This window comes from Manis pentadactyla, chromosome 10, assembly GCF_030020395.1.
Source record: "Manis pentadactyla isolate mManPen7 chromosome 10, mManPen7.hap1, whole genome shotgun sequence".
NCBI classification, from domain to species: domain Eukaryota; kingdom Metazoa; phylum Chordata; class Mammalia; order Pholidota; family Manidae; genus Manis; species Manis pentadactyla.
In genome coordinates, this window is record NC_080028.1 from 56,102,262 (window position 1) to 56,124,130 (window position 21,869).

Below are 21,869 nucleotides of genomic sequence, written 5' to 3' on the forward strand. Positions count from 1 at the left end.
TGCATATGTATTTTTATGTATATATGCACACATACCCATTCACATATTTGATGGATCTATCTATCCAGCTACCTAGCTATCATTTCCTTAACACAGTCATGACTGAAAGAATCCAGTCCGACCAACAATGTGTTGCCCCAAGGAGGACGGTTTCTCTTCTAGACACACCTCGGCTCCAGAGATATCTTACACAGTTCACCTCTGTAGAAGGTACTTCCTGCCTAATGCCACAAGAAAACTTTCTCTACCTCATTAAAATTTTGCAACTCATTCTGACCCTTAGCAACAACTAACGAGGACTGGATGTTCTCTGATGCCGCATTCTTTCAAGAGCCTGGGTCAACCAACAAGAAATTGAAGAAGTCACCGTGCTCTCCTTTCTAAAATAGAGAAGTGACCTCCTACTTGACAACAGTTTTCAAGGAAAGTTAAAGTACAATTACTCTAATTGGAAGCATCTGGCGGACTTACCCCAAGGTAACCGCTGTGTAAGTACCATTATTATGAGGTATATCTTAGTCACTAAGCAGAGAAATGAAATGAATGCAATTTAAATAGGGTCAATTAAGGTAAAAACGTTCAGCCACAAACACAGGGATGATGCTCTGGGTTTCTCGGTGCAGAAGAGACAAGTAACAACTAGACTGGTTTGGCTCATCTTGAAAGAAAGGTGACAATAGCAAGTCTTTCAAGACATATCATGAGGAAGAATAGCACAGAAAGGCACAAGATGGTCAAAGTGTTGTTTCATGGAGCCTATATAACATGCCAACCACTTGGTAAAGAACCTCAGATACCATCTCCTTTAATCCCCATTTCAACCCTAGGAGGCACAGATATAGCAACAGTACATCTTTTTAATTTATTTTTTTTAATGCAATATAGTTGATATACAATGTTATACTGGCTTCAAGAGTGCAACATAGTGATTTGACAATTATCTACATTATTCAATGCTCACCTCAATTAACATAGTTACTATCTATGAACACAGAAAGATATGACAGTATTATTGACTCTGTTCTCTATGCTGTACTTTCATCCCCATGACTAATTTATATTATAATTGGGATTTTTGTACCTCTTTATCCCCTTCACCTATTTCACTCACCCACCCCAATTCTTCCCCCATGATAACGACCAGTCTTCTCTGTGCCTATTTCTGGGTTTTTTTGTTGTTTTCTTTAGATTTCACATATAAGTGAAATTAAATAAACTCTTTATTGTAGAACACTTTTAGATTTACAGGAATACTGCAAAGCCAGCACAGAGAGCTCTCATATATCCCAGACCCAGTTTTCTCTCCTACCAACATCTTACATTGGTGTGGTACATTTGTTAACAATTAATGAGCCAACAGTGATATATTACAATGAACTAAAGTCCACACTTAATTCAGGTTTCTTTAGTTTTTACCTAACATCCTTTTTTGTGTTCCAGAATCCCATCCATTTACCAAATTAAATTTAATCATGTTTCCTTAGTTTTCTCTTGACTTGACAGTTTCTCAGATTTTCCTTGTTTTTGATGACTTTGGCAATTTGGAGAAGTGCTGGTCAGGTAGTTTGTAGAACGGCCCTTGACTGGGATCTGCCTGATGTTTTTCCCATTACCAGACTGGGGTTATGGATGTGGTGGGGAGAACCATGGGGATGAAGTGACATTTTCATGATAACCTATCAAGGATACATACTATGAACTGATCACTGCTGATGCTAACCTTTATCATTGCCTGACAGAGTGTTTGTCAAGTTTCCCTACTGTACAGTTACTCTATTTCCCCCTCTTTCTTTACCACACTCTTTGGAAGGAAGTTATTACACACAACCACACTTAGAAGTGGCCAGCTATACTCCACCTGGAATACAGAGTACCTAAATAAATTATTTGGAAGTCTCCTTTATGGGAGATTTGTCTCTTCTTTCCCATTTAATTATTCATTTCATCACTTATTAAAGGGTGTATACTTTAATGTGGGTAGATAGTCTGCACACATGGGTATGCATTTTATACTTTGAGTCATTGACCAATATGATTTTGCCTTGTTCTTTTACTCAAATTGTTCCACATTTGGCCATTGGAAACTCTTTCAGTTGGCTTCTATGTCTTTTTTTTCTCTTTGAGAATTTCCTTACTTTCTGGCAATGCAAGATACTCCAGGCTCATTGTGTATATTTCATGCCTCATCCTAGAATGAACCATTTCTCCAAGGAGCCCTGGAGAAGGTAGTAGAAACCAAGATCTGGGTGCTAGGTGTGCTCGTGGCTTCCAGTTCTTCTCAGCCAACAGAGTAAGGAAATATATGTGTGCATCCTAACTTTTACATACACACATATCAATAAATATTTATGTATGGAGCCATCTGTATCTATATTAAGCTAAACATGAATTCCCCCTGATATCTCCAGCTCTAACCCATTATCACACAGATCCTTTCCATTTACTAAGTTGTTTAATTCCAGTATACATGTCTAGTAATATCAGATTTGTTAGCCCATATTTCCATGGGAAACACATTTATCAATTAGAGCACAGCATTAAGGACAATGTCTTTTGCAAGTAATTAATGTGTTTCTCTCTTTTGTCTTTCTGAGTATATGAGCTTTGCTCCAGATGGCCCATGGCATCTATATGTCTGAGTAAGGCTGGGAATTCAAATTTATTACAGAAGGAATGATGATGATGACATTGATAAATGAGAAAGAGGGTGAAGACACACATACACATAATAAACACTGAGGTGTTATTAGGTGCCAGGCACTATTCCATATGTGAACTTATCTAATCATCCCAAGAATACCTATGAGATACTATTAATAACTTCATTTTGCAGAAGAGAAAATCAAGGCACAGACAGGTTTGTAACATGCCCAATAAAGTAAATCCTTGGACAGATCCATGCTTTTTTGTCTCCTCTTTTAACATACTGTTATATCCAGAGAACAAGCCCAAAGTCACACCACTTATAAGTAGGAGAGCCATGCTTGGGACCTGGCAACCTGACTCTAGAATTCATGCCATGCTCAGAGGCGCTTCTTACTGCCTCTTAGGGAGTTAAATTCAAATTCCCGATACCCACAAAGTGCTTTTGCAGCAAGACAATGTCACGCTGTTGACTTTGGAAGTGTTTTTAGTAAATTCCTTTATCTCCACTCTTGAGCATAGTAAGAATTAGGCTTGGTTGGCAAGATCAGAGTTTTTGGCAAGGGGTTCTGGAGCGGAAAAGGGATGGGAAGCCTGATTCTTCTGATTCTGGGAAACTGTGAGGATGAAAAGAGAGAGAGTTGAGCGAGACTGAGATCATGTCACTCAGCTTCCCCTCGTTGTTCTTCAGACCTAGGTGGAGAGAGGAATGCTGGATGACAAGGTGAGAGAAACTCGGAGGGCAGAGACCTCCTGTCTCCCTCTGCTGTTTGGTACTCTGGGAGGAATCCACAGGGAAGAAGCTCTGAGCAGTCGGGGGGTAGCTGCATCAGTTAAGAAACAGTGGTATGGTCTGAGCACAAGATTGTCTAGTTGGCATTCCTCGATGACTCTGATAGACCGGACAGCCTGAGAGCAGGATCCTGCCCCTGAACCTCTCATGGTGGAGCAGTGAGTCTCCTCTCTCCCCTAAGCAGATGGTTAACAAGGCTGACTCAGATAAAGCCCATATACTCAGAAAGGCCAAACAGAAAAGCACATTCATCATGTAAACAATGTACCCCTGTTTCTCTATTACACTCCTCTTTTCCAGATCAGGAAACCAAAGCTCAGAGGGGTTGAGGCACTTTCCCAAAGTCACACCGCATGTTAGTAACTCTCAGGATTTGATCCCAGGCTTTTGTCTGATAGCAAAATTGGTATTTCCTCCACTAAGCTAGGCTGCTCCTAGCATGGACCAGGAAGAAACTGGAGGCTCAGCATTGAGTTTCCTCTAGGAAGAGAGAAACTTCTATCTTGAGTATCTTCCTTCTTATAAAATTTCTCACCCAGGCAAGTAAACTGTTGACCAGACCTATGCCTTTTTGCTTCCTCTTTTAACCAGAGAATAGAACTTACTCTTATATCCAAAGAACAAGCAGGCCTCCCCGAACCTGAGAATCCCCTACTGCCTTGTGGAACCCACCTGTGCTCTGACCTCTCTGACTGAACTCATTCTTCCATCCCTCCTCACATATTTGAGCATCCACACTGTGCCGGGCACTGTGCTTAGCAGACAGGTGCCAGATCTTGTACCACTTACCAACTAGAGGCATGCCAAACATCTTCCCAAAGCTTTTACAATGCTTGCAAGGTTGCCTGGCACTTGAGGCCATGTTGGCCCTGCCCATGGTCCTTCTCCACTCCCACTCGTTCCAACACACTCTCTGTGCCCCACAATGTAGCCTTACAATCACTCCCCCCGCAACACACACAACACCATCCCGGAGAACACAATGCAATAGGAATGGAGTTTTAAGCCAGTCATTTCCAGATTCAAATTCTGGCTTTTCCATTTTCCAGGGGTACCTTTGGATGTGTTAGAAAGCCTTTCTGAGCCTTTCTTTGAGATCTAAAACAGGGACCTTAACAGCTATTCATGGGGTTACTGTGAAGCTTGGAAACCGCATGTACCCAGTGCTCAGCCTCACACCTGAAAGGCGGTAAGCCTCTGACATACTGTAGCTAAAGTTTTCTTGCCTCCAATCATGCAGGGAAGCAAGACAACATGATGGGTGGCCATGAGAGGAGGGTGTTAGTTTTCCACAAGGCCCTCTCTGGACTCAGAATTCTTGGGCATATTCCAGATTATTCAGTTGTCCCAGAACCCAACACATGAGAGGGACCAGGCAGGAGATGTTCCTGGAGGAGCCAGTTACACTGGAATTTTCTTCACAACATAACAAGAGAATAGACATTCAGAAATTACAACAGAGCTCTGGCTTTTAGCTCTGTTTTCCTTTCTATCCTTTCCCAACCTTTATATTTAGCATCGTTTTTAACAGAAAAACCTGAAAATTATTGTTTGAAACACCATGTAGATCTTTCTCTGACCACAAGCAAGCAAGCAAAATAAAAAAAAGAAAGAAATCACATCCAACTCAAAATTACCCTGAATTTGCCAAAGGAGAACATAGCAAGCTAGGCTCTCTCTCTCACGAGAAAAGGTTTATGTAGAAAGAGAAATTAAATCCATCTTACTGAATCTTGGTTCCTGGGCACCAGAAGGGATTTTCAATGGAGAAAAAATGCACACATACTATTGTAAAACCTTTGGCAAATGAGGCATTTATTTGTGTTGCCTGAGGGTTTCTAACTCTAAGCGTGCAAAAAAATTTTTTTTGATCATTTAGGATGGGAATATTGTGAAACTGGAGTTGTTAAATATTTACTTAATGTTCACTTCCAGCCAGTTTTTACGCAGGCTCTGGGGGACAGAGATTTATTTCATGTTTGGGCTGTGCTCCAAGGAGATGACAGTTTAGGATAGGAGGTGGACCAAGAATGACACAGGTGAGGCAGAGGACCCTTAACATCAGCGTGGTTTGTCTATGAGGCAGCGAAACACAGAGCCCTGTGAAGGCCCAAGGGAGAGAACCCCTAACCCGATTCTAGAAGATGGAAGACCTTTTTCATCTACATTTTAAATAAGGGAGACCATCAAAGACAGTGGCAAGAAGAGAAGGGCCATTTTAATTTGAACTGGCTTTGTGTTATGTTTAAGAAACTATCATATCTTGGTTTCACTTCTGAAACAGGACCTCTCTCAGGGGGCTTAACTCAGCATTGATGGTTCAGCATCATCACCATTAAGACTTAAGGTTGTTTTACGCTCACAGCTGCCATTTCCACAGCTCCGTGAGATGCCGTAACCCTGGATGTCTGCCCCCATCAAGAGGCCAGAGCGCTAAGGCAGTTGAGTTTCTGCTCCTTCTTTGCTTCTCCTCCCAAGTCCTCCTCTGCATTTCATTGTTTTACATAGTTTTCTTTCCCCTCCATCGTGATTCGTCTGTTTTATCAGCCAGTCCTCTCAGTCCCTACTGTGTCTCCTCTGAATGTGTTGTGGGATTAGAACCTAGTTACCTAAGCTTGTCAGAATAAATTGGAAAGGAACAATTAACCAAATGCAAAAACACTATTTTCTTCTGCAAAACGCTCTCCTTGTTATCTATATCTTTTCCCAAGCCAACTCTGAGTCATCTTTCCAGTGTCAGCCTAAACTTCATGCCCTCCAAGGGACCTCCTGAGGCCCCTCGCTCCTAAACACTCATGTGGCTCTGCATCCATTTGCTGGGGCAGCTGTAATGAAGCCCTGCAGACTGGGGGGCTTTGAAAAAAATGTATTTAGATATTTTATTTTTATGTTTTTATTGAAGTATAGTCGGCATACAATATTGGTACCAATTATACAACACAGTGATTGGACAGTTATCTACATTATTAAATACACACCCCAACTGGCATAGTATAGTTCAATGCAGAAAGATGTTACAGAACTATTGACTATATTCTTTATACTGTACTTTCATCCCCGTGACTGATCTACATTATGATTGAGATTTTGTGCCTTTATCCCCTTCACCTACAATGCCAACCCCTCTCCCATGGTAACCACCATTGGGAGTCTTTAACAGCAGAAATGTATCATCTCACAGCTCTGGGGGCTATATGTCCAGGATCACGGTGTCAGCAAGGCTAGTTCCTTCTGAGGGTTAAGGGAGGATCTCTTCTTGGCCTGTAGATGCAGGAGCCCAGGCTCTGCCTTCCTGTTCACACCGTGTTCTCCTTGGGTGCATATCTGTGTCCAAATTCCTCTTCTGATATGGACACCAGTTAGAGTGGATGAGGATTCCCTTTCCCCAGTATGACCTCATTCTAACTAATTAGGTTGGTAACGACCTTCCTCCCAAATAAGGTCACATTCTGAGATACTGAGCACTAGGACTTCAACATATCAATTTTTCAGGGATGTACTTCAATCCCTATCACTGCCCTTACTTCCCCTTCTTGTCCACATGAACATTTTTATTTACTTCCAGTGCCTGTTTGCCTGCACCCCTGAAGTCAGGAGATATGTTCAGCTCCTTGCATGCAACTGAATTCTAACTAATACCAGAAAGGATGAGAAAAAAAGAACATTTCTCAAGCACCTGCTATGTGACAGGCAAGGAGCTTTACCTAAAAGTCAGCTATTTCTCTAAGAGAAATGTTTGAACACACTGGTGAAGCAATAGCCACACTCATTGCTCTGAAATTTGCTTTTGCGTTTTGGAGTGAGCCCACAGTGGGTAAGTGTTTTGTTTATGGATGATGTGATGCCCAAGACAGCAGATGAGAACAATGAGAAAGCAAAGCGATATAACAAATGAGAAAACTGGGCTCAGCTTAACCGAACATGAAACCAAATACATACACTGTATTACCAAGTACACATACTGCTCAAGCGTGTGTCCTGCAGAAGATTACCACAGCATGCATACCTCATGGAGGGAGGATGAAATGTGTCCTATGCCACATCTCTAGTAAAGACCATTCTAAACAGGAGTTGGAGGACCCTGTAGACAGCTCCATATCAGGAATTTTTCAGTATGCGCAAAAAGGCCTTTAATCAGTTACCACTTGGGTAAACTCAAAATCCGTCCCATGTACCAGGTCCTGTTTGACCCCGCAGCTGCCCACCTCTCCAGCTCCTTGTTCCCTATGAGTCTCTGCCCACCCCAGCTGTACTAGCTCTCGTTTGGACCCTCAAATGCACGCGTCATTCCCCTGCTCACTCTTCTGTTAATCCTTCTTTTGCTTAGAATGCTCTCTGTCCTCCTGGCTTCCCATTCATTTTTTTGGGCTCTGCTTGTATCTATTTGTTCAGACAAGGCACTCTTGAGCCTCTTCCCCCATATAAAGCTGGCCCTCCTGCTCTAGTAACAATGGTCATAATAGTAACAACAATAATAATCATAACAGCACTCTGTTTTCCCTTCCGTTATCTCAGTTCACAAAATCTGTTTACTTGAATGATTATTTAATTGATGCTTATCCCTTCCACTAAATGTGCAGTGAGCACATCTTGCTTACTGGTTTAACGCCAGCACCCAGCACAATATCTGGCCCATGGTACCTGCACAGCACATGTTTTTGGATGAAGAAAATGAATTAATACTGACTTCAGGGGTTCCAAATGTTACTCTGATGGACTCATGACTCCACCAGGGATCTCCTGAAGCAGGAATAACTTTGCCGCTGAAAAGGAGACCCTTCCCCAAATGTCCACCCTGAGATGTGGAATTCTTCATTCTGCATAGCGCTGTGTGGTATTGATGATTCCATAAGGATGTCTCAACCTGTTTTCCATTTCCAAACATTTGGTTGCATGGGATCTCATTGGATCCGTTTATTTATTTATTTATTTATTTTACCGTGAGGGCACAGATCAGCCTATAGATAGACTGCCTCTGGGGTAGTATCCTCCACCCCTTGTCCAAACTTCTGTGACCTGGTTCCGTGTGTTTATTTAACAGATTCCCCCTCATTACTTGAGAAAGAAGGGAGGAGTAATGTGGGTCTGCTTGGGTGTGAGTCTTGGTTCTGCCTTTTAGTAGCTATATAACTTTGAGTAAATTTCTTAACATCTCTGACTGTTTCCCCAGCTATGAAACAGTGAAGATCATAGTACCTATCTTTTAATGGCATTGTGAGAGTAAAATAAGATAAAGCTGTTAAAGATATTTATGCCTAACACATGGTCAGCACTCAATGGATATCAGGAAGTTGTTATTGTTATGGAAATATCTGGACACTCAAAGCCTCCACAGTCAACAACTGAGGTAGGAAGAGTTTCTATTCTCAGACCATCTTATAATTAATATCAGGCTTCTCTAGAATGACTGATACTATTACTGAAAAGCAGAAAAGATAAGCTAGGTGGTCTCTGAGAAACTGTACCTGGTTGTAGATCAAGCTCGCTAATGTTCGGTCGCCACTTCATCATCTCATGCTCTCTGGGCAACACTGCTGGGCCCTGATGTGGCTTCTCTGTAAGGCCTCGTAGACCTGTAGCTGGAGGCTGGCCTCTCTGTTCCCCATTACCAGGGCACTGGCCAAGACCAAGGCACAGGGGTGGGAAGTAGTATATTGCTGGTGCAGGGAGGGCTCCCCCAGCATCTCAGAGAGCTAGATGACTCTGCCAGATAGCCAAGTGGTTAAATGTTGAAGACTATAAATGAGGCTCATCTCTCAGTCGTGGGTGGGCACCAGCTCCATCTACTATGCCAGGAGCCTAGGGGGGGATCAGAGGAAGCAAGCTGTGAAGACTGAGGCCCAAGAGAGGGGCAGAAGCTTCCTCAGGAGATTGTACAGCTTTGTAACTTGAAGACTTCCCAGTCCCTTCAAATATTTTACAGATGAAAACACAAAAAAATGGAAGAAAAAAAACCAAAACTAAGACCTAAAGTGGGCGTGAACTTGACCATAGTTACTCAACAAATATGTATGAATGCTAGGATGAGCATCAACTCCAGATTCTGGGCTACTTCTCTCTCCACACAGACATACCCAACTCAACTTACAGCTAACCCATGAGTGGAGGAGATGCTCTGAGCACTTGAGAATGAAACATTCCAATTCTCTTCACTATGCTTGCATTTGTTCTTCAAGTTCAAGCATGTTTTTCTCTATACAGAACCTCAGAATAGACCTGATTACATTCATTCATTCATTCATTCATTCAATAGTTAGTTTTGGAGTGCCTCTATGTGCAAAGCATCATCTAGGCACTGGGAATACATCAATGAAAAAACGGACTTAGCTCCTGCCTCTGGGAGCTCATAATCTAGTGGGCAAGAAAGAATTAAGCAAAAAAGAAAATCTCATGAATGGATATATATACATACATACTTACAAACTATGTCAGTTTCTTAAATAAAAAGTGTTGGGTCCTAGCTGTGCCTAATTCATATGCCAAGGGACACTATGAAGAACTGACTGCCCTGTTTTCCCCACATTCTTCTTGTCATACAGGGACCCTCCTCCCTGAGCAGATGACCACAGGGCAGCCAGAGTCTCAGCGGAGAGTTTGCACAAAGAAATCAGACAACAGAAGAGTCAGATGACAGGTTTTTGAGCTTCCAAACATGGCATTGTTAGAGATGAGCATTTGCTGAGCTAGTTCTCTGTTTGTGGTCCAGAAGAGAGGAGGAATTCTGGGCTAGAGGAAGGAAACGGTTAGATAGGAGAGTAATTGTGTGGATCATCATGGACGGAGTTCTGTGTGCTGCCCATGGTAGAAACAAAATGTAGATCTCTGCACCTCAGACCCCCAAGTACACGTGAGAGCTTGGCCCTGGGTGAGAGATGTTCCAGCTGGTGGGCTGAGCAGGCAGAAGCAACCGCAGATTCTATGCTAATCAGGCTTTCCCCAGTCAGCAAATGTGGAGGCTCCCTAGCCCTGGGTCCTCAAAGACCACAGGCTGGCAAACAGTCTATAATTGGAATCATGTGCCCTGCCCAGCCTCGGAGTGACCACATGGATGAATAACACCGAGTCAACATCATGGCTTAGTTATTGTCTTAAAAAGGGATTAAATGCAGGAAGAAGAGAAGAGATGTGGGTGATCCAAGAGCTGCAGCCCCTAAGGCCATTATCTGTCTTGAGCCTCAGCCCACCCTCCCACCCACTCCTCCATGTGAGGTTATATTATAACAATAAGCCTGCAATTATATTTTACTTGGGAAAAAAAATAGGGTTGAGTCAAAAAGCCAGCTCACAGATGTAAATGACACTGCTAGTTATGTAAATGTCAGGGGGCTGAGTCTCAGGAAGAATCCAGAACCCTCATGGAGGGGTCCATGCCCTTGGCTCTGCCTGGCTGCCCTGGGCTGGGTCTCTACTGTGTGAGTAGCACCTGGCCTTGGCTGGCTTAAGACCCCCACCATCCCTCAACCATGGACAAAAGAGGTAGTGATTAAGATCTGAGCTCTGAAAAGTGACAGTGCGACTTTGGACAGACCTTGAGGATGGAGAGACACGGGAGCAGGCATGGCATGGTCCATACAACGCAGGTCAAAGGAGAAAAAGGGCACCTCTGTGCTGTGAGGACGAATGCTTCACATCAGCCAAGAACCAGGCTGGGCAATGTATCCATCGGTAGAAGCCATTGTAGATGCCAAATGACACCGGCCAGCCGTGTACTCCATATACACCTGGCTACTCTGTCAGGCCCTTGGAATTTAGATGCCATCTTGGAGGCCAAGGGGGGAAGGTAAAACAAATGGGCTAAGGAAATCTTAATGGACTGATGTAAGATTTTAACAGTCAGCAGAATAAGAATGTAAAGCAGAGATGAAGTTATAAAAGTTTTTTATATATAAATGTATGTTGTAAAAATTAAAATAAGTAAAGATAATATAAATACATGTTAGAAAACTAAATATAAATAAATAATAGAAATAGATAAGTTGTGAATATAAAAATATACATAAAGTTACATTTCAGAATGAGAGACAGTGCACCTCGGTTCAAATCCCAGTTATGCCACTAAATAGCCACATAGCTTTGGGCCCAGGGAGTTGCTCTCTCTTGCTTGGTTTCCTGACAGGTGATGTTCTGAGCAGAGTGGTGCTGCTCCCCACCCACCCTTGGAAGGATGGGGAAGGATGGGCAAGGCCATATTTTTATGGGCAAAATGGTAAAGGGGAAGCTACTGGCATTGTGGCTAAGTGTCCCTCAATTATGGGATCCCAGGCAGGGATTCATCCCACCCCATGCAGTAACAGTGCCCTGCAGAGAAACACTGGGCCAGTCCCAAGTCCCTTTAAGACCAGCTGGAGACTTCCTTTTAACCAGCCCTGCCTGTCCCAAGGTCACATAAAACTTTTGTCTTCTGTCTGGCCAGGCGTGGCCGGAGACAGGGTCTACGCCCACCTTAAAGCCCCTCATGCACACTCCTCAAACCTCACAGTCCCCATCCCTGCCCCCAGCTCTATGTCCATGCTCCCTATGCCCAATTCAGGCCACCCGCCTCTCTCCCGGGTCCACCATCCAGGCACTGGTGGGCTCGCAGCTCTGCAACTCACAGGAGAGGCTCACATGAGGACCCTCACAGAGGTGGAGGGGAGTTTCGATGAGCAGATGTGGGGGACGGATTTTAGTTACGGGAGGGAGGAATCGGTGTGTCCTCCGAACCCAGCACGAGACTGGACCCAGGGGAAGGTCATTTGTGGTGGGGTAAACAAACAGGAGATTGAAAGGTGTCACATGAGATGCCCCATAATAAAAAATAATTGAATACTGTATTTTGCAAATGGATGCAAGGCAGAAGCATAGAATAATAAACATGGAGTTAAAAGGGCATTGGAAATCATCTAATCCAGTCTCTCCTTTATGGCGGAGGGGAGAATTCCAACGCAGTGACAGGACGTGTTTAAGGCCACACCATGAGCCCACCTGTGGGCCCCGCCACAGCTCTGATCCCCACTCAGGGCCATGTCCCCCAGGACATCTTCTCCTCTGTTTTTTTCTACTTGGGATCATCTCACCCTTCAAGACACTATTAGACATCACTTCCCCCAGGAAGTCTTCCCTGAACCCCAAAGCTGGGTTAGGTACCCTATTCTTTCCCCCCTGACAGCCTTCTAAACTTCTTTGGCACAGAATTTACTTATCAGACTCTATTGCTGGATTTTTTGTTTAGTTTCTGCTAGACCACAGTTTCTTCATCTCAAAACATTGACGTCTTGGCCTCCTTCTTGGCGTTGGGGCAAGGGGGTGGCATTCTGTAGATGTCTAGCAACATCTCCGGTCTCTACCCACTAGGTGCCAGTAGCATCCTCCTTCCAAAAAGTTGTGACAATCACTAATGTCTCTAGACATCACCAAATATCCCTGGATGGGTGGCATAGACACGAGAATAATATCACTCCTAGCTGAGAACTGCTGATCAACTGTGAGTCTAAAACAGGGTCCGCTTGTTCTTTGTATTCCTATTATGCATCACAGTGCCTGACACATGGCGAACATACAATAAATTAAATTTTATACTTATGAAAATGCACATGTAATGTGTGTGTGTGTGCATGTGTGTGTATGCACACATGCACATGCCATTCCCACATTGTGGCTTCCCAAATAAACTGCCAAAGGATACACTGTTTTTATTCTGGGACACATTCAACAGTTCTCTGTGCTCATGTGACATTGTTAAAAGGAAAATAACAAAAAATGTTGGTGCTGTTCAAGAATTTAACCACCGCTTGTTTCTGGATTGGTGATTTTGTGTGTATATGACATGTGTGTGTTCATATCCTTTGATAATAGATGTCTTTCAAACAATATTCTCTTGGAGAATTCACAGAATGAATTTTTAGTGAAACTAGAAAGCCTTTCTTCATTCCAGAAAAGAGACATCTTCTGGCCATTAAAACATCATTATACGTTGAGCTACTAATGCACTGGTCTTTACTTGGGAATGCACGGCAATCACAGGGAAGAATTTTTATTGCCAGATAAACAGATTGGGAAGTAAGATATTATGAAGTGTGCTATTAGGTGGCAGATAAGTAATTAGGTGACAAGCAAAATATATTATTCAGCATTTCAAAATATTTCCACTTCATCACCAGTTCATTAAAATCCCACCTCCTCTCATGGCCCACCAGGACTTTATATCAATATTATTTACCAAAAAAAATCATCTGATTAAATGACTTGCAATTAAGTCATAGGAATGTTTTAACACTTTTCTATGAGCCTAAACAGACAGGTGAAAACAGGCTCCAAGTGTTACTGGGAGGCTGAATGGTTGCTGTTTCACCAGCATGAAGGTGATGGTGAAATGGTGTTTTTCATTATTACTTCACAACAAAAGGAACTGAGGGGCCATGGTGTGTGGCTCGTTAAAACCAAAATCAAGAGGAGTGTGTGTCTTTAAAGAGGCTCCCCATGCTGAGTGGATGCTTGACTAATGGTTGAGCTCAGTAACAAATTCCTCTGAGAGAGGGCCATCGGGGAGCTACCTGGTTTCTGTGCAGGTTTCTAGGCCTCATGCCACCTGTTTAAGGAGGGACTTCCTATGTGCATCATGCCACAAAGATGCACAGGCGCTCTAAGTAGGGAATTGGCCCCTCCCCTGGCCACCTCTGCCAAACCAGGCATAAGGTTAGTGCCTATTTCAAACTCATGGATTGAGGGATTTTATAACCAATTGATTTAATAAGTGTAGTAAGTAGAGCAGAGTCTCTAGTGTTGTTTCGTATTTTGTTTTTTAGCCTTGAGTCCTAAAAGTTAAAAGAGACAAAATACATTCTTTGGTTAGTTGATTTTTTTTATCCCCTGGGGATAATGGTTTGATAAAGACAGAAGGGGGAGGAGAGGGAGGGAGGGAGAGACAGACAGAGAGAGAGAGAAAGAGGAAGGAAGGAGGGAGAGAGAAAAGGAAGGGAGGGAGGGAGAGAAGGAGATATTCTTACATACATATGACATACTAAACACTAGGAGAAGCAGTTGTACTTGGATTACTTCATATAATAGCTACCCTGAAACTAGAGGTCTATCTTGGTACTAGTTTCATTTACTACATGTGGAAAGAATCAGAGAGAGCAATTCATTCAGTATCACAGTCAATGTTGCATTTTTATCTATCGTATGCACATGTGTCCACATGTACACATACTTGTAAAAGTGATCATGTCCCCTCTTGAAATGCTCCAGTGGTTTTCAGTGCTCTTCGGGTAGATGACAGTCCTTAATATGCTTACACAGCCCCTGCAGCTCATACCCCTCCCCGCTCACTCACACTTTGAGCTTCCCAAATGTCCCTTGTTCTTTCTCTCCCAGCACAGGACCTCTGCAAATACTGTTTCCTCTGCCTGAAACATCCCCAATCATCACTGACCCCTACCTAGTTACCCCACTCTCCTCGTTCATGTCAGCTGCAGGGGGAGCCTTTCTTGACCTTCCCTGACTATCCCCAGTTATTCACCTTCTTGGCTCTGTATCCTTCCCACATCCATCCCGTTTGCAACCTCACGCCAGTCTTTGTGATGAACAGACTAGTCTACAGTCCCTCCACTAGACAAGAGGTGTCTAAGTTCAGGGACAACACATTCACCATTGTATTCTCCTGCCCCTTAGCACGGTAGGTAGGTGGCATGCAGAGTGGCTGTATTTTTAAGTATATGCATAAGAAATCAGACCTAGATTGTGATGCCAGCCAGGGACCCATGCAACCCAGAAATGCCCCAAGAGATGGGAGTGACTCAGGGCTGGGACACGGAGCATAAGTTTTCATCTGGAGTGATCATCCATCATCATTAGTTTTGGGGGAGGCTAGAGATTGTACTGCAAAGACTGCATTGCTCTGACTTCTGGGCCAGGCTGCTCGTAATTGTTTTAAAAATCCAGAGCCCGGAATCTGACAAAATGTTTTGCTCTTTTTTTCTGTCTCTCTTAAAAATGATAGATCAGCTGCTCGGTGTTTTTCATACATTCTTTAGCCAGTGTTAGGTTTTTCTATCCACATCTCACATTACAGATTCTTTATGAAAATGGCTACAAGAGAGAAATTTAATGAGATTATGATATTTTTAAAGCTCTCTTTCTCTAATTAATACCCCAGAGGGGGTATTTTTTTCCTAATATAGTGGCCTTTCAGTGTTGAAAGGGCTTAATATCATGGTGAAATATGTTAACTCTCCTGGCACTCTGACCTGACTGATAAAATGGAAAGGGAGCTCATCTGTCTTCCCAGGGCTTCTGCCACGGCAAATGGTGTTGTTTTCAGTATTTTCATAATGAACTAATCAACTGCTTATTCACTAATTGTGTCTACATTAAAAACTTATTACCCTGGAAAAGGCTATATTGCAATTGACCTTCCAACTAGAGTTGGGAGGGGCAAAGATCACTGTTAGAGGAAACAGTCAAACTCAGGCAGGGTATTTTTCTCTTCTCTGAAATAGGTGTGAGGTCTTCTGTGGAGTTGCCATATGTGAGAGGCTGAAATCCAAAAAGATGGAAACGGCCCACTTGGCTGGGTAGGGTCCATGCCTCAGTAGGTTTCAGTCTCACTATCAGGATGGTAAAAACCACTGTAATGATGACAGTCACTCCTTGAGCGAATTGTTCCTGCAGACACAGTGCACATATAACCTCCAATTCTCACGTCAACTGTAGGAGGCAGGTACTGAAACCCACTCTTACTGATAAAGAATCTGGGGCTCAGACAGGTGAAGTGACCTTTCCCAGAGACACACAGCTCATCAATGGCAGAAGGGGATGTGAATCATGCCTTTTTAACTTCACATTCTGGGCTCCTAGCCTCTCTGAGGATGCTGGAAAAATGAGACACTTGGTGATGAAAAGCTAGAGCATATCCCAAATCGCTATCTGCTCCTCAGTTTTCACTGCTTCCTGGACAGCTTTCTGCATAGAAGCAGTCACAGCCTCTTCAGAGCCTCCCTTCTTCCCTTTTGTGGTATAGACAGACAATGCCTGCCAGTTCACCACACCTGGGCAGACAGGAAGACTTCATTTCCCAGCCTCCTTTGCTCGTAGACTGAGACCATGTGATTAAATGTTGGCCAATGGAGTGTTGGCAGAAGTGATCTAAGTTACTTCCAAGACACTACGGTGGCAATTTTGGAGGCCATATGATTGGATGGCACTGCTTCGAGATGCTGCGAGAGCTGCCCAATATGCAGCAGAGTTTGTGTAAATAAGAGATAAAGGTTTATTGTATTAAGCTACTGAGTTTCCAGGTTTATTCATCTCTGCTGCATGGCCAACCTAATTTAACTGAATTCCCTTTTCAAAGAATAACCATAAGTCTCTATGTCTCTCATCTCCATTCAATCCACAGACATTATTAAGCACCTCCTGTGTGCAAGACCTCAGAAACACAGTGGCCACTGAGGCACACATGGTTCTGGCTCTTGTGATGCTTCATTTCATGTGTTCACTTGATGGGGCCAACACACGTCCACACGCTTTATTCTGGGTGTGTTTGTAAGGGTATTTCTGGATGAGATTAACATTTGAATCAGTAAACCCAGTAAAGCAGATCACCCACCCCAGTGTATGTGGGCCTCATCCAATCAGTTGAAGACCTGTACAGAACAAAAGGCTGAGTGAGCAAGAACTTGCCCTGCCTGATCCCTGGAGCTGGGACATCTGTATTTTCCTGCCTTCAGACTCAATCTGAACAGTCAGCCTTTCTTGAGTCGTGAGGCTGCTGGCTTTTGAACTGCAACTTCCACCAGGTATAAAGATATGGATATAGACACAGATATAAATACAGATATAGCTATTTCTCCTCTAGTTGTGGTTCTCTAATTAATACACCTTCAAAGACTCTGGATGTAGAGAGATAACAAGTAGACAAATGAACATGCATCTTAAATCATTACAACCTATGGTGCTTTCCATGAAAGAAACCAACAAGTTTGTTGAGACTGAGAAGTATAGGTGGCCAAGAAAGGGATCTCCAGGGAAATGACATTGTTTTAAAATGTAGGTTTTATTAATATTCAGGTATGGCAAAGCCAACATACCAGGAGATCAGGAAATGATTACCATTAAAAGATAGCTTATTATAGTTATGCATCCTAAGAGGAATGGGCGGGCCACATGGAGAAGCACCCAGGTCAGACATCAGGCAAAGGGAGGGGTAAGGGGAAAACATAAACAGGAGCCTTTATTGTGGTTCCTGAAGGAAGGAACAGGAGAGGCAGGGTAAGCAGGCTTAGGCATAGTTACTTAGAATAATTTTGGTGGGCTCTGGGACATTGAAGCTACGCCTAGTTGTGTAGTACCTAGACCTGAGTGATTAAGATAGAGGAATAGTGAGTGGTCTGCAGCACAAGAGCCCTTTTGAAGCAGGTGGTTGCAGGTAGGGACTCAGGATTGGTTGGTTTGCATCTGAAAGGCATGCTTGAGGCAAGCCCTTTATGATCTATAGGTATTGGCTAAGCCTGAGATAGGCAGTCTCACCAGGGTCCAGCTAAGTCCCCAGATTCAAAGCACCAAATACAGAAATTACAAAACATGGTTATTACAGACATGTGACCTGAATAATGAGAAGCCATCGGACATGGGGAGAACAAGAAGACATGCTCAAAGCAGATAGAACAGCATAGAAAATATAAGAGATGAGACAGAGAAGGAATGGCCAGAAATGAAAGGAGTGGGTAACTGTGCCAAATGCTGCTAAGAAGGGGAGTAAAATGAGAATGGAAAAGATTCTCCTAATAACAAAAAGGAAATCTCAAGAGTGTATACTACCCACTGCCTCTTCTGCTTCCCTACTTTCTCTGGCTTCTTTACCCAGAACCACCTCGTGAAGGTCACCAGTGGCTTCCCACCCATCCTGTCCAGTGACCTTTCCTTTGCCCTTATCTTTGACAGCTTCTCTACAACACCTGGGGTGAGTATTGGGGACACAGCAGTAGCTAAAAAGAGACAAAAATATCTGCCCTCACGGTGGTGACATTCTAGTGGGGGAGAAATTATAGCAGACACAATGATAAACATAAAATGTCAGGTAAGAGTGAGGCTATGGAGAAAAGCAGGAAAAAATATAGGGAGAGTATGGGAGGAGATGGGAGAAGGTATTTGTGAGAAGTGGCTATGAAAGCTCTCTTCAGGCTTGCTTTGTCAGCCATGTTAAAAAAAAAAGGGGGGTGCGCTTGATCCTAAAGCAAAGAAGATGCTCTAAGATGCCATGACCAGGTGTTTCATCAAGAGGGCTGAGATGTAAAGGATAAGATGGCCAGTGCCATGTAAAGGGGGGACAAAAGGGTGGTCCAGGCAGAAGGGATAACAGCAAAAGCCCAGAAACACAAAAGATCCGTTAGTGGTCTGATGTAGCTTCACTTACGAGAAGAACTTGGAGAAAATGCACAATCTTGGGCAACTCCCTTCACTTCTCAGGGTCTGAATCATCTCATTTATGAAATGAGAGACAATAAAACTGATATTTGCAGATTTATAAAGAGCACATATAAAATCACAAGTGTAATCTCCTGCTCAACAGTGGGCATTAACAAACGACGGCTATTATCAGGAGAATGACTTCCCATTGAGAATTGTGTGGCTAGAGAATCAGACTCCAGATTCTGTGTGGCTGATATTTGCCATTTTCTTTAAAGGTTGTACTACTTGCGGGCCAATACTGCTTCTTGGGTCCAATTTAAAAGCTCCCCACTGTTTTCATAAAGATCTGTTGACATGATTTATTGGGGACTCTGTCCATTAATATTTTTAAGTGCTTAATAATTCCCAACCACCCTTCTAAATTAATCTTAGTAAGTTCACAACAGAAAGAACTTTGTTCTCTAACCAGCATATGACAGTGTTTCCACTCCCCTGCCTACTGGAGGAAAGGATGGTGTGTGTGGAACTGTGAACTCCTGAAGATAGAGAAGACACTGTAAAGTGCCTTCTCCACTCACGGTCAGAGGAATCCGAAACCACCCCAGCCTCAGTTTCCCCATCCATCCAATGGGATAGGGGATGTAAAACAAATTTTCCTGAGCTTATGACACTTACATGGTTTTGCCAAATTTGTCCACTCCATATTTATTAAATAATTCACTAATTAAATATTGTTTATTAAATAATTCTTCTTAAACTCAGATCTAATATCACTATCTTTGCTTTGTTCTAAGCAGTAACACCTATAAAATTGCAGATTTGATATGCTAACTGAAGTTTTTCTAGTAAATTGTTGAAATTACAATAATTTCACTTATGTACTCCCTGAAGTCTTTTGTGCACCTAGGGGCATGCATGTACACTGAGCTGCTGTGCTAAAGAAGCAGTGAGTTGTAGAGGTCACGCCTCCAGGCTGTGAAGTGTACTGCCTGAATTCTTCTCCTGGTTCTATTGCTTTCTGAGTAAGCATGCCACTTAACTTCCCTGACACTCAGTTTGCTCATTTTGAAGATTGGTGGACAATAAGATTTAATAATTTAAGATAATTAAATAATAAGATTTTAATAAAAAATTTACTCATAGCTTATTTTAAGGATTAAAAATTTGAAATAAAAATGCAAAGATTTTAGAACATTACCCAGCACTTAGTATGTACTCAATAAATATTAATTTTTTTTTTGTTCTTGTTGCTCCAGCAAACATTTTTCTCAAGAAAACATAGCCCAGTGCTTAGCATATGGTAAGCACACTTGTTGGGAAACTACATAAGGCTGGGAAAAGAGCCACTTCAACGGACTAAAGAGAATGATTCCCAGAGCAAACTCAGGGCTGGGGATAGCTCCTGTTACCACTATCATAATAGAAAACTTCATAAATCAGGGTAGACTATCCCTAGAATAAATACATCTATGATCATAACTTAACAAAACTTAAAGTCAATACCCAAAGGGATAAAACTGTCTCGAGTAACTTAACTGCATCCTAGAGAAAATTATCAAGACTATTCATGAAAACAAAAAATATTCTCCCTAAAAGGTGAATTTAAAATGTCTGGCATTCAATAAAAAATCACCAGGCATGCAGACAAGCAGGAAAAACAATCCATCATGAGAATAAAAATCAATCAGTTGAAACATCACAAATGATAAAATTCATAGACAAAGATATTAAGCCATTGATTATAACTGAATTCTATATATTCAAGAAGTTAGAGGACATACTATGTTAAGTATAAACATGGAAGATATATAAAAGACCCAATTCAGACTTCTAAGGGTACAAACTACAATTTATAACAGGAAATACATATATAACAGGAAATACTACAATATATAACAGGAAATCCAACAGTGGATTGGATTAAAAGAATATTACACAATGGAGAAGAAAATATTAATGAACTGCAAGACCTAATATAGAATCAGTTAAAATGAAACACTGAAATTCTTTAAGACAGAAACTTTTTAATAACAGAGCATCTGAGAGATGTAGAATTGATATTCTATCTTCTGTCAATGTTTCTTAAGCTAGAAACTAAGGTCAATCATTTGTAATCTTCTAATGTGAGCATTTGTGCAATGAATTATCCTCTAAAAACTGATAAAGCTGCATTCCACACACTTGGTTTGTTGTGTTTCATTTCTATACAATTCAAAATACATTCTGATTTTCTCTTAACATTTTCTTTGAACCAAGATTATTTAAAAGTATATTTTCATTTCCAAATATTAGGGTATTTGCTAGATACTTTTCTGCTATTGGTTCCTATTTTCACTCTTTTGTGGTCACAGAATATACTTTGCAAATGAATCCCTTTAAAATAACTGAGATTTGTTTTATGGCCCAAAATGTGGACCATCTCTATGATTGTCTTTTGGATTGCATTGTTCCTGGTGAGAAGTCTGCTGTTATTCTTGTTTGTGTTCCCTCTGTATGTAATGTGTTCATTTTTCCTCTGGCTGTTTCTTTAAGATTTTCTGTAAATCACTGGTTTTCAGAAGTTTGGTTGTGATGTGTCTTTTGTATGCATTTCTTTATGTTTCTTGTACTTTGTGATTTGTTAAGTGTCTTGGGTTTGTGAGTATAGTTTTCATAAATTTGGAAAATACTTCGTCATTGATTATTCAAACTTTTATTTATTTATTTTTTTTGCCTCCTCTTTTCTCTTCTCCCCCAGGGACTCTGGCTCCACATGTATTAGACCACTTGATGTTTCCCACATCTCTCAGATGTTCTGTTCATATATTTATTTTAAAAGAAAGGAGCCCATTTGAGGAAGGAAAACTTAAAATTGTCTTTATTTTCAGGTAATATCATCATCTATGTAGAGAATTCTCAGAATCTGTCAAAAAAAAAAAGCCCACTATTACGACGAAGAAAATATTTCAACAAGTTTGCAGGACACAAGATCAATATACAAAACTCATTTGTATTTCTATAGAAGAGTAATGGACTATTAGAAACTGAATGTGAAGAAAAATGCTGT

The 21,869-nt window shown here is 41.9% G+C and overlaps 1 long non-coding RNA gene across 1 annotated transcript; it reads left to right on the forward strand.

Annotated features, from left to right (window-relative positions):
- Positions 1-204: 204 nt before the first annotated feature.
- Positions 205-21,645, forward strand: LOC118917262 (uncharacterized). The gene is made up of 3 exons (XR_005026749.2): positions 205-488; positions 4,486-4,625; positions 21,561-21,645. It is a non-coding gene; the product is annotated as an uncharacterized LOC118917262 (long non-coding RNA).
- The last annotated feature ends 224 nt before the right edge of the window (positions 21,646-21,869 follow it).